Genomic DNA, 14,291 nt, shown 5'->3' on the forward strand with positions numbered 1-14,291 from the left:
AACACCGCAAGCTAACCCTGCAGTTCGCCAAGGATCGCCTGGGGAAGGAACCCCCTTCCAGAGGCCCGACCAAGGGGAACACTGTGATGGAGGTACACCAAGGCGAAGGGAATCGAGGCCGTTTCCAGAACGAGAGAGCGTGCCGCTTCAGAGAGGGTTCCTGTCTACGTTGTGGAAGGATGGGACACTTCGCCGCCAAGTGCACCAGCAGATCGCCCAGGCAGGCGACAGACAAGAAAGCTCTGACCGGCTACCAAGTTCTGGACCTGAAGAGGACGGAGGGAACACCCACCCAGCGTGGAACGGCGGCGTTAAGCGCGGACCTGGAGCCTGTCCCGTGTGAACATCACTGCTGTTCCAGAGATGTCTCACCATCAAAAAATGAAGAAAGCTTCCTGTGAGTGAACCGGCACAGGAGGCTACTTTGCAAGAGAACGAGCCGGTTCCGACCTGGGTGAGTGACCAGGGGGAGACTCTCCTGGTACCCGTGGTGTTAAGGAATCCCCAGGTAGGGGATCCAATTGCAGTAATGGGCATTTTGGACTCTGGTTGTTCCAGGACTTTAATAGACCAGGGGGTGTTTGAACGATTGCAGTTGGGGGCGGTGGAATTGGAACAACCCTTGCACTTCCGCCAGATGGACGGGAGTGACCTACAGGGGGCCCCCGTTCATTTGTGCTCTGACCAGTGTTGTTGGGGGTGGGAGATCACTGGGAGCAAATCAGCCTTACCATTGCTCCTGGGATCGCTTACCCAGTGGTTCTGGGAAGCAACTGGCTTGCGGGCCACAACCCCAGCATTGACTGGGCGCAGCGCCAAGTGGTTTTTGAGTCTCCACAATGCCGGTGGCATTGCCGGGAGGACATGCCCGATGGGGGGAGGGTGACTGCCGCGACAGCAACCCCCGTGATACTGCCCCCGGAATATCAGGACTTTGCGGATGTCTTTGAGGGGAAGGACTGTGACTTGCTACCCCCTCACAGCACTACGGACTGTTCCATTGAGCTCACTGCGGACATGAAGCCCTCCAAAGCCCGGGTTTACCCCATGAGCCCCCTGGAAAAGACTGTGTTGTGGGAGTTTCTGGACAAGAATCTGGCTAGGGGGTTCATCTGTCCATCCAAGGTCGCATTCTCCTCACCCTGCTTCTTTGTAAAGAAGAAGGGGACTTCGGACTTCCGGTTGTGTGTGGACTATAGGGCTCTCAATGCAGTGACTGAAAAGAATGCATATCCCATCCCCCTCATCCCTGACCTTCTCAGTCAGTTGCAGGAAGGCAGGATATTTTCAAAACTGGACCTGGCAGAAGCCTATTACCGGGTCCGGATTAAGGAGGGGGACGAGGAGAACATGGCCTTCTCATGTTGCTTTGGACTTTTTGAGTTTAGTGTGATGCCGTTCGGGTTGTCTGGAGCTCCGTCCTGCTTCATGCAACTCATCAATGAAATTTTACATGATTTATTGGTTGGGGGGTTATCGTGTACTTGGATGACATTTTAATCTATTCTCGGGATCCGGAGGAACACCGGAAGTTGGTGCGGGAGGTACTGCGCCGACTGAGGGAGCACCACCTATACGCCAAGCTATCCAAGTGCGCCTTTAATCAGGACAAGCTGGCTTTCCTTGGGTTTGTAGTGTCTCCCAACGGGTTAATCATGGACCCTGAGAAGGTCCAAGCAGTTCGAGACTGGGAACCCCCCGAACCCGTAAGCCGGTTCAGCAATTTCTGGGTTTTGCACATTTCTATCGGGGATTCATCCCGGATTTTGCCAAGATAGCCCTCCTGATCATGGACCTCCTTAAGACCAAGGGGAGGGGGTCAGGCTGCCACGGCCGCTATCAGGTGGTGTGGGACTACCGCTGCCAGGCAGCGTTCGACTTGCTAAAGAGCCGGTTCACGTCTAAGCCCGTTTTGTCTCACCCCGACTGTTCTCGGCCTTTCGTCCAGCAAGTAGACGCCTCTGACAAAGCAATGGGGGGAGTGCTTCTGCAGAAGGACGCTCAGGGGAAGCTCAGACCCTGCGCCTACTTTTCCAATAGGTTCTCGGGGGCCTAGCTCAACTGGCTGATTGGGGAAAAGGAGGCCATGGCTATCAAACATGCCCTCACGTTTTGGCACCAGTTCTTAGAGGGGGTGCCGTTTGAGGTTTGGACAGACCACCGAAACCTCGAGGCCATCTTGGGGCAGAGGAGGCTCTCGGCCAAACAGCTGAGGTGGGCAGACTTTTTCTCTAGATTCCGCTTCACCATTAAGCATGTTCCCGGGAGGGAGAATTGCCTGGCAGATGGTCTCTCCCGCATGCCGCAGTACGACTGCAGACCCAGGCCCAGACCCGGGCGGCGGTTACCACGCCTGTACCAGACCTCCAGCAAGAGGGAGCACCCGATGCCCCCCCTGGGGAGTCCGGACCCGGGCCCAAGCCCGGGTGGTGGGTTCTCTGCCTCCCCCAGCTTTCCTGCAGAGGGAGACTCACGATTCCCCCCACTCCCAGGAGGTCTCTGGAGATCTGCCTTCTGCCACAAAGACCAGGTGGGAGGAGATGTCAAAGAGAGCTCCAGCCAGTCTCCACCAGCTGGGTCTGCTTTGTTTAGGTTTGGGGTGGTTTTCAAAAACAAAACGTTAAACTCCAGGCTTCCGCCTTGAGCTGAACAGGTCGCTGCCACCAGCTCTGAGTCAAAAGGTTGAGCTTCCAGGCAAAGGGCTCAGAGCAACCCCTGCCAAGCTCCAAATACAGAGTGAGTTTCCCCTGCCAAGCTGAGACTTGGTCAGAGTGGTTCACACTGTCCAAAAAGTTTCTACAAAAGATAGCATGAGCAAAGCCAGTCTAGGCACTTAGGATTCAGGCTTGGGAAACCACAGAAACCACTGGACACATCAAATATAATAAACTAGGAGTTTATTCAAAGGTTTGTGCTCGTTACAGAAAGACAAACGTTACGTGAGGCAGGTTAGCATATAAAACAAGAAAGTTTCAATAATCTAACTACACATTCCATCAGAAAGGCAATTGGCTTAGGTTTCGGCAATCAGGCAAAAGGTAAAGCATTCAGTTATGCAAAAGAGTTACCACAATCCAAGAGTTAGCATCTGGGTGTCAGCATGCTGGTCTCCTCAGTCAAGCATAGATTCATTCTATGGGATAAAGCAAAGGTTGATGAAAGACTCCAGGATGTGCCCGCGCATCCCCAAAGCTTCCATGATTCTAAGTCCAAAAAGGGCTCATTTTATCCCCTCCATCTTACTAGCCTATGGCCATCTTAGCCAATAAAATGGCGAGAATATCAATTAACCCTGAATTAATTTGTCAGGTCATCTCTTAGTCACGAGTGTTACCGCTGACTCGCATTCTGCAGTTATGCGAGGCACCTGGGAAGACTCAAACTCAGAGATAACGTTTAATGGCCCATTTGTTGTCAAGGAGATAAATCGTTCGGTACTGCCCCCAATGGCTGTAAAGTCAGGGCAGCTGTTTATCTCCAACCTTGAGACCTTTAAGGAGTACTTCCAAAACCGAAAGCACATTCCTCTGTGATTTGTGAGAGGCCGGCTTGTTATTCCAGGCCCCCCAATGTTTAATACGCCAAAGTTTAATATCAGTGAATACTAGGCCTGAAGCCTGAACCAGTGTTTCATAGAAGGAAAGGAGGGTGCTTTTCCTTCACATCCTTCCCTTCGGGGAGATGAAAATATGCGGTTTGCTTATTTTTATCTTAACATAAAACTAATCTACCATAGTCAATTAAAACCACAAAACAACCTACACATTTTAATACAGAAACTAAACATATATGAGGTAGATTAGGTTTTACTAGCAGCATTGTGCAAAAATGGCTATATATCCCAATAACTACACAAATACAGAAGAGGGTTAAAACAGCTTAACCTAAATCAAATCAGAGTCCACATAAGCTCGAGAGAGGTGATCAGCAACCTTGTTGTCCCTCCCTTTGATGTGAACTATTTTAAAATCAAAATCTTGCAAAGCAAGGCTCCACCTCAAACGTTTTTGGTTGGTATTTTTAACTCTATCCAACCAGCATAAGTGTGAGAGATCCCCTCTCTCTGAGTTTACTTCTCCAAATCAAATGTTCAGACGTTGATAAAGAAACAAAGGATTTATTGAAGACATCAGGAGATGAGACAGGCACAGGTAGCAAGTTGCAAGTGAGGGGCTAATCGGGTTTACAGAATATATTGACTCCAGGGCACTGGGGCACTGGGGTTCACACTTATTGTTATGGGAAGTTACAAGCTTGGCATAATACAAAACATCAGATGAGTCCCAGGAAGTCTGGTGAAGCTATCACACTTCCAAGGCCGCATCGGCCTGAGGGAGTACTGACAGGAAGAACAGCGGGGGGGAAGATACTTGGGGCAATCAGGCCTGGCGCCTGAGACCAGAAGGTGTGAACTGCTTTTACGAGTTCACTGATAAGCAGGTGATGGGAAGCAGAGACACATAGACAGAGACCCTCACATTCTGCCCCCCTTAAGGCCCCCCTCCGGGGTCCTCGAGAGGGCGAGGCTTATCGGGATAAGCGAGGTGGAATTCTCGGACCAAGCGAGGGGCCGCCATGTGGGGTGCGGCCACCCACTCGTCGTGAGCGGACCCAAGGTTTTTCCAACGAACAAAGTAAAACAGTTCCCCTTTCTTCCATTTGGAATCTAAAACCTTGGATATTTCCAGATGGGTATCCCCTCCTACCACAGTAGGAATCTCATGTTCGGGAGGGGGGTGGAACTGGGGAGCTGCCACATAAGGTTTGAGGAGACTTATATGAAAGACGGGATGGACTCCCTTGAGGGTCTTTGGGAGTTCCAGTTCCACGGTAACCTCGTTGATTACTCTGGTAATGGGGAAAGGTCCCACATAACGGTCGCTCAGTTTTTTGCAGGGACGAAGAGAGCGGAGGTTTTTGGTGGACAGATAGACTTGCTCCCCCACCTTTAGTTCCCATCCCGGAGACCGGTGTTTGTCTGCCTGTTCCTTGTACTTGCTTTTTGCCTTCTCAAGATTTTTGAGCAGCCATGGCCAGGTAGATTTAACTACCTGAATCCACTCCTGAAGATCAGGGGTGGCTTGGAGCTCTGGCGTGACGGGGGCGGAACCGAAAGGACCGAATTCCGTCCCGTATATTACTTGGAAGGGACTAAAGCCGGTAGAGGAATGAGGCGCATTGTTGTACGCATATTCGGCGAATGGCAGCAGGTCGACCCAGTCGTCCTGGTGGAAATTTACATAGCAACGCAAATAACATTCTACCACCGCGTTTACTCGTTCCGTTTGACCATCCGTCTGGGGGTGATAGGCGGAAGACAGGCCCTGTTCCTCCACCCCCATGAGCATTAGGAAGGCTCGCCAGAATTTGGCAACAAACTGGACCCCCCGGTCGGAGAGGACCTTCCTCGGGATCGAGTGTAGCCTGAGGACATGTGTGACGAATAGTTTAGCCAAGCCCTGGGCTGAAGGAAGACCTGCACATGGAACGAAATGGACCTGTTTGGAAAAAAGGTCCGTGATTACCCAGAGAACCGTTTTTCCCCGACTAGGAGGTAGGTCGGTGATAAAATCCATGGCTATGACTTCCCAGGGACGGGAGGGGTTCTCAAGCGGTTTGAGAAGCCCTGGGGGTTTACCCATCCGTTTCTTAGCTGTGGCGCAAGTGGGGCAGCTGCGCACATACAGCTCCACATCAGCTCTCATACCGGGCCACCAGAACTGCCTCCGTACCAGGTGAAGTGTTTTTATGAAACCAAAATGACCCGCCAACCTGGCACCATGTACAAGTCCCAATACCTCTTTGCGAAGGGAGGATGGGACATATAGTTTTCCCCCTTGCACCCACCAAGTGTTGGTTCGTTCCAAGCCAGTGGGGAGGAGATGGTGCTCCTCCTCCTGTAAGGAAGCGTCCCGGAGCCGCTGTTGGAAGGCTTCCGGGATACCTTTGAGCGTAGGGGGGGTCTCTGGTCGATGGGCTTGGGACCGGGTAGTGACGGCTAAGCTTGGGACCTCCCCACGCTGCTCGGGAGTGAACAGGGAGTCAACAGGGCGATCGAAATCGTTGCGATACTGGGGAAGTCGTGACAAAGCGTCGGCTAGGGCATTTTCCTTGCCAGGGACATGTTTGAGAGTGAACCGGAATTTAGCGAAAAATTGGGCCCACCGAATTTGTTTGGCGTTGAGCTTTCTAGCTCCCTTGAGAGCCTCAAGATTCTTGTGATCGGTACACACTTCAAACGGCAGTTCGGCACCTTCTAAGAAGTGTCTCCATATGGTGAGGGCATGTTTGACCGCCGCCGCCTCCTTCTCCCAAATAGCCCAGTTGATTTCGGACTGGGAAAACTTTTTGGAGAAGTAGGCGCATGGTCTCAACCGCCCCCCTTCATCCCTCTGCAATAGGGCCCCGCCCATGGCCACATCCGAGGCATCCACTTGCACCACGAAAGGCTTGGTGCAATCTGGGTGAGCCAAAACGGGTTCGGATGAAAAAAGCAGCTTTAAACGTTCAAAAGCTTGCTGGCACTGGGGGGACCATTGCAAACGGGCTGAGGGTAGCGCGGCGCTAGCCCCCTTGTCCTTGGTACGCAACAGGGCAGTGAGGGGAAGCGCAACCTGGGCAAAGTTAGGAATGAAGTTCCGGTAAAAGTTGGCGAACCCCAAAAACTGCTGAAGCTGGCGACGAGTAGTGGGGGGTTCCCAATCCCGCACCGCCTGGACCTTTGCGGGGTCCATTTCTAACCCTTGGTGGGAAATCACGTACCCAAGAAAAGTAATGGAAGGTTGATGGAACTCACATTTGGACACCTTAGCATACAGTTTGTGCTCCCGCAGCCGCTGGAGCACTTCTCGCACTAGGCGCACATGTTCTTCCATGGTTTCAGAGTAAATAAGGATGTCATCGAGAAATACCACCACCCCCCGAAACAGCAAATCATGCAAAACCTCATTAATTAATTGCATAAACACACTGGGAGCCCCCGAAAGTCCGAACGGCATGACTAGGTACTCAAACATTCCAAAACAGCTGGAAAAGGCTGTTTTGAATTCGTCTCCTTCTTTAATGCGAATGCGGTGGTATGCTTCCACTAAGTCCAGTTTGGTGAAGATTCGGCCCTCCTTTAATTGTGCTAGAAGGTCGGGAATAAGAGGGAGAGGGTAAGCGTTAGACTGGGTAACGGCGTTTAGCCTACGAAAGTCAATACACAGTCTTAAATCTCCCGTCTTTTTCTTCACAAAGAAGGCCGGGGCCGAATAAGGAGCCTTGGAAGGGCGTATGAAACCTCTCGCCAAGTTGGCATCCAGATAGTCCCGTAACACCGCCTTTTCACTAGGGCTCATGGGGTAGACCTTCCCCTTAGACAGTTTGCCTTCCCCCACTATTTCGATGGCACAGTCCGTTTCTCTGTGGGGGGGTAACTCGTCACATTCCCTAACATCAAAGACGTCCGCAAACTGCGAGTATTCGGTGGGCAGTTGAGGAGGAACGGTGGCTGGGGGGGGGAAACCCTACTACCGCGGCGGCCGGAGTCCGGACAACCCGTTCCTTATCATGTAACCCACAGGGGTTTTCGGGAAACGAGAGCACCCTTTTAACCCAGTCGATGGAAGGGTTGTGTCCCCGTAGCCAGTTCATCCCTAACACCACAGGGGTTACAATAGGGGCAATGGTAAAATACAAGCGTTCCCAATGTTCTCCCACGGACATAATCACGGCTGCAGTTCTGTGGGTCACCGGGCCCCGTTTAAAATCACTCCCGTCCATTTGGGAAAAGCGGAGGGGTCCCGGAAGCCGCTTGCGCCGGACCCCCAGTTTCTTGGCAGTTTCCTCGCTAATCATGGTGCGGGCACACCCCGAGTCAACCAAGGCGGGGAATTCTAAACTGGGACCCCCTTTCGGTAGGGATAGGTGAACACGCACATACACATTGTCCTCTTGGGCGCTTACCATCGGTGGAGCTCCTTGCACAACGACAGGGGCGGTCTGCTGCGGAGCCCCCTCTACAGCAGACCGACAGCATTTTTTGCCGGCTGTCCCACTCCTCCTCCTCGCTGGAAGAGGGGGACGGAGTGGTGGCGGTCGGGGATCCGTCCGAATCAAAAGTAGTATTTGTAATCCGGGACCCCGTTGGGCCGGTAGAAGTGGAGGCCCCGTCCTGGGGGCGCGCATGGAGAGCGGAGGGTGCGCCGGAACGTCGGCCCGGTGGTCCGCTCCTGCGGCGGGGCTGGTCCTCGGCAGCCGCCTTCTGCGGTTCGGTCGGGGCTTGGCGTGGGGGGTTGGGACGGCCCGCACGAGAGGGGCATTGCGACGCAAAGTGTCCCTTACCTCCACAGGTCAGGCAGACACCGGTCTCAAATCGCTTGCGGCGTTCAGCGGCTGAGGGACCCCCGCTGCCCCCCAGTCGGAAGTCTCGGCCCCGGTCGCTTCGGGGTCTCGGGTCTCGTCCGATGCGTTGTTTGGACAAGGTCAGGAGTTGTTTGCGATTCTCTATGTCGGCAGCGTGACGAACCCAACCTTCCACGTCCGGGGGGTTCCCTTGCATGAAGGCCCAATGTTGGAGGTCTGGGTTGAGGCCCTCCCTGAAACACTGTACCAAAGTGGCTTCACTCCAGTCTAGGATTCGGCTGGCCAGTGACTGGAACTCACTTGCATACTGCGCCACCGACTTGGTCCCTTGGCGCAGTTGCATCAGGGAGGCTTTAGCCCGCTCACCCAGAGTCGGGTCCTCAAAGCGGTTGCGGAGTGCTACCATAAACTCGTCCAGTGTTCGCAGCACCGGCGAGCGGAGTTCATACTGCAACACCATCCAGGCGGCCGCCTCCCCTTGCAGTAAGGAAGCCACGTACTGCACTCGGGACTCCTCGGAAGTGAAGGTTCGGCCCTGTTCTCGCATAAAAATGTCCACTTGGACCATGAAAAAAGTCAACTGGTCCCCTGAACCGTCGTACGTGACTTTCAGGTCCCGACGGGACGGGAGGCTAGGAGGCGCGGGAGGGGCTGCCGGTGCTCCGTCCGGGAGGTTGCCGGTAGGCGGTTGCACTTTCAGCGAGTCCAGGGCCGCTGCCATCTCACCCATCACACGCTGCATGGTCTCCATCTGCTCCTGCATAGCTTGGCGATCCTCCTGCCACTGCTTGCGTTCCTCTTCCATCAGGGCCTCCTTGCGCGCCGGGTCCCCTTCAAGTCCCGTGCTGGGGAAGGCCAAACGGCGATCCTTCGCCGCGGTTCGGGAGAGAGACCAACCCTTGGGGGAGTCCAGCCAATTGTTAAAAAGTCCTCGGGGACGTCCGTCCCGGCCTTGGTCGGGTATGGGATCCCTAGGCTTCTTTGGCTTGGCACCCTCCTCCTTGGGGTCCGGTTTCTCCGGCACCACCGGTTCGTCCGGTGCGTCAGGGGTAGTAGGGGTGTTTTCCTCGTCGCCTGGCATTCTGTCCCAAAAGGTACAGCAGCAGTTCGAGAGGCAAAGACTTGCAACTTAATGTGAGAGATCCCCTCTCTCTGAGTTTACTTCTCCAAATCAAATGTTCAGACGTTGATAAAGAAACAAAGGATTTATTGAAGACATCAGGAGATGAGACAGGCACAGGTAGCAAGTTGCAAGTGAGGGGCTAATCGGGTTTACAGAATATATTGACTCCAGGGCACTGGGGCACTGGGGTTCACACTTATTGTTATGGGAAGTTACAAGCTTGGCATAATACAAAACATCAGACGAGTCCCAGGAAGTCTGGTGAAGCTATCACACTTCCAAGGCCGCATCGGCCTGAGGGAGTACTGACAGGAAGAACAGCGGGGGGGAAGATACTTGGGGCAATCAGGCCTGGCGCCTGAGACCAGAAGGTGTGAACTGCTTTTACGAGTTCACTGATAAGCAGGTGATGGGAAGCAGAGACACATAGACAGAGACCCTCACAATAAGGGTGAATGATCAGTTTGCAACTCAAATTGTTGTCCCCATAAATAAGGTCTCAACTTATTTAATGCCCAAAAAATAGCTAAACACTCTCGTTCAATCACTGCCAGGTTCCTTTCTTGTGGCAGCAACTTTTTGCTCAAAAATACCACAGGCCTCAGTTCTCCCTGGGGGTCCTTCTGAAGCAGGGCAGCTCCAATTCCAGAATCTGACGCATCGGTTTGGACTACAAACCCCTCATTAGGATCAGGGGCAATTAACACCTGTGATTGCAAAAGAGCCTGCTTTAACGCAGCAAATGCTGTTTGACACTCCTCGGTCCAAACGAGCCTAATGGGTTGTCTTTTCCTGCATAACTCTGTCAGAGGAGTGGCCAGGTTAGAGAAGTGGGCTATGAATCTCCTGTAAAACCCTATAAGGCCTAGGAAGGCCTGCAACTGCCGTTTGGTTTTGGGCCTAGGCCACTCTTGGATACTTTGCACCTTGGCCTCTAAAGGCTGAATCAGGCCCTTGCCAACGACATAGCCCAAGTATTGAACAGATCCCAGCCCAAATTGGCACTTTGGGGCTTTCACAGTTAGGCCTGCAGATTTCAGTCTCTCCAACACCTTTTCCAAGTGAACCAAATGTTCTTCCCAACTGTCACTGTATATGGCCACATCATCCAAATAAGCACAGGAGAACTCATTAAGACCATTTAACAATGAATTAATCAACCTTTGAAAGGTCGCCGGGGCATTTGGAAGACCAAAAGGGAGAGTAACAAACTCATAGAGTCCTATAGGAGTAGAAAAAGCAGTCTTCTGAATGGAATCGGGCTCTACAGGGATCTGCCAGTACCCTTTGGTCAAATCTATACAGCTGACATACTGGGCCCGCCCCAACCTTTCAATCAAGTCATCTATCCGTGGCATTGGGAAGTGGTCTGCCACTTTCACAGCATTCAGCTTCCTATAGTCTACACAAAATCTAATAGAACCATCAGGTTTATTCACCAACACCACAGGGGAACACCAGGGGGAATTACTTGACCTAATCACCCCCATCTCCAGCATAGCTTTCACTTCCTCTGCAATGGCTTTCCCTTGCTGAGGCGACACTCTATAGGGATGCTGTCATGAGTCAGCCTGCAGAGACCTCCTCTGACGAAGAGGGACATCCTCAGGCAGAAGTCCCACAGGAACAACCACAGGGCCTACAGCCTGCCGGAGGGGAGGATCAGCGAAGGTCAGGGGATGACTCACCATGTCTGCAGCCAGCCAGCTCAAGGACTCCAGTTGGACCTGACACCTTGCAACATGCAGTGTCTCCAGAGGCCTCGCCAGGGCCACTGGAGCAGAGGAGAAAACAGGTCCGTCTGGCAATGCAGCAGAGACGGCAAAGTGCTAGGCTGAAGGCTTTACAGAGGAACCTCCCCAGTAGCAGTGATGAGGAAGAGCAGGGCTGAAGCACCACCTGTGAACTCAGCCTCATCAGCATCAGCTGGCTGTTACAGCAGCAGGGGAAGGGATTTAAGCCATCAGTTAGGCTTGGCGGTTGTGCAAGCAACTTGTCACCAACCTCCTTGAGTACCTGCCTTGTTTACCTGCCTTGTTTCCCTGCTATCCATTGGATTCCTGGTATCCTGACTTCTTGGACTGGCTCTGACTAACGCTTTGGACTTCCCTTGCCTGTATTGATATCTCGGACTCTGCCTTCACTGTGAATGACCTTGGACTGTTCCCCAGACTACGCTTACAGCCCTCGCTCCTCGCCTGTACCACGACAGATTGCTTGCACCCACAAAAAAACAAAACAAACTCACCCTCCCTCGCTGGCAGGATGGAAGGGGCCGACGTCTCAGAGATGGTGGTGATTTAGCTCCAGCTGTTAAAGGCACAGATAACGCAGCTCACTCAAGCCTTGGCTGTGCTTCAACAACAACCGTCTGCAGCAGCTGTTGCCAACTGGCCCATCAGCCTGCCAGATAAGTTTGTGGGGGATGTGGAGAATTTTCCTACTTTCTTTGCCCAGTGCAAATTATACCTTGATCTCTGAGCCCAGGATTTTCGTACTGATAAGATGAAGGTCGGATTTGTGTTAAGCCTCTTAAAGGGACAGGCTGCCAAATGGGCCACCCCTCTTCTGCTTGGCCAGTCCCCATTGCTGGATAATTTTACTGCTTTTGAGGCTCACTTGCGTGGGTTTTTTGCCAACCCCTTGAAGGCTGAAAAGGCTAACCAGTGCCTCAGGCACCTCAAGCAAGGGAATGGGACAGTGGCAGCATATACAACAGAATTCCAGCTGCTGGTTCAAGACCTGGAATGGAACAAAGCAGCCCTAATGGACCAGTACCAGGAAGGGCTGTCAGAAGAACTGCAGGATGAACTAGCCCAAGTAGAGCACCCTGCAACTCTTCAAGCTTTAATTTTGCTCTGTTTGCGGATTGATGGGCGGCTGGAGGCCCGAAGGCTGGCGCGCAAAAGGGCCCACCCTGGTCTGGTGGTTGGCCAACCACCCCTGCCGTCCATGACTACTGCAGGCTCAGAAACATCAGTGGAGGAACCTAGACAGCAAGGAGCTGGTAGGCCATGCCTGCCAGAGACAGAAAAGGACAGGCATCGAGCCCTGCATCTATGTTTATATTGTGGAGGTTCTGGGCACTACGTCAGTTGCTGCCCCCAAAAAAAGGACCGTGCAGGAGCGGATGTTAAATGCCAAGCCCCAGGTCAACACAAGTCGGATGCTTTGGGACACGCTGAAGGACTAGAGGGGCCCCCCAGCACCAGTCCTGGACCTTTCCTGGTCCCTGTGAAATTGCAGTTGCCCGATGGGCGTTGGTTGTTGACCTATGGTATGATAGACTCAGGGGCCTCCCGGTGTTTCATGGATGCCCAGTTTGCTGCCCAGCATCGAGTCCCACTACAGCCAAAGACTACTCCTGCTCTAGTGGAGGCCATTGATGGATGGCTACTACGGTCTGGACCAGTTACTCAGGAGACTGAACCGCTGATCCTGGAGCTGCAGCGACACCATGAACAAGTGCAATTTGACGTGGTCTGTATGCCCCGGTTTCCCATTGTGTTGGCCCTCCTGGTTGGCCCTCCACAACCCTGCCATCAACTGGGCACGTCAGGAACTGCAGTTCAGGAACCCTTGCCCACACGAAGGCTGCCCTACAGTCCTGGGGGCAGCTGCCTCTTCAGCCCTGGCCGGCCTCCCCAAGAAGTATGCTGATTACAGGGATGTATTTGAGGAGAAGGGGGCAGATCAGCTGCCCCCCACCGGCCATATGACTGTGCCATCAACTTGGTACCTGGGGCCCCTCTGCCTACAGGTCGACTATACCGCCTCTCTGAGCCGGAACTGGAGGCGCTTCGGGACTTCCTGACCAAGAACTTGCAAAGAGGATTTATATGCCCCTCTAACTCCCCAACCTCAGCACCTGTCCTCTTTGTGAAAAAGAAGAGTGGAGAGCTCCGATTGTGTAATGACTATAGGGCTCTCAACAAAATTACCATCCGGGACCGGTACCCCTTGCCCCTCATCCCGGAGCTGCTGGAACGCCTACGAGGGGCCAAGGTGTTTACTAAGCTGGACCTTCGTGGTGCTTATAACTTGGTAAGGATCCGCCAAGGGGATGAATGGAAGACAGCATTTGCCACTCGGTATGGGCAGTATGAATACCTGGTGATGCCATTCGGTCTATGCAATGCTCCGGCCGTGTTCCAGCGTTTCATGAACGATGTATTTCGTTATTTGCTAGACAAGTTTGTCATCATCTACTTGGATGACATCCTGATTTATTCCCAGGATCCAGACAGCTACACTGAACATGTGCGAATAGTTCTGCACTGGCTTCGACAGCATGGCCTCTATGCCAAGCTGGAGAAGTGTGAGTTCAATCTTCCGGCTGTGGAATTCCTGGGACACCGCATTTCTGCTCAGGGCATTATGATGGATCCCCAGAAAATAGAGGCAGTACTCTCTTGGCAGGCTCCCCAGAACCGAAAGGATGTACAGCGTTTCCTTGGTTTTGCAAACTATTACAGACAATTTATTCCTGAGTTTGCGTCCTTGGCTGTACCCTTGACCAGGCTGCTGCAACCACGGGAGCCCTTCCGCTGGACACCGGAGGCACAGCGGGCTTTTCAGGACCTCAAAAAACAGTTTGCTACCCATCCACTCTTGCGGTATCCAGACCCCAATTTGCCCTTCACCGTGGAAGCCGACGCCTCAAATAGGGCTTTGGGGCCATACTTCTACAGCCAGGGACGGCCACCGGGGCCCTGTAGCCATGTGCTTACTACTCCAGGCAGCTCACACCAGCTGAGCAAAATTATACTATCTGGGAGCGGGAGTTGTTGGCCATCAAAGCGGCTTTTGAGATATGGAGACA

This window comes from Euleptes europaea, chromosome 19 (assembly GCF_029931775.1).
Source record: "Euleptes europaea isolate rEulEur1 chromosome 19, rEulEur1.hap1, whole genome shotgun sequence".
Lineage (NCBI taxonomy): Eukaryota > Metazoa > Chordata > Lepidosauria > Squamata > Sphaerodactylidae > Euleptes > Euleptes europaea.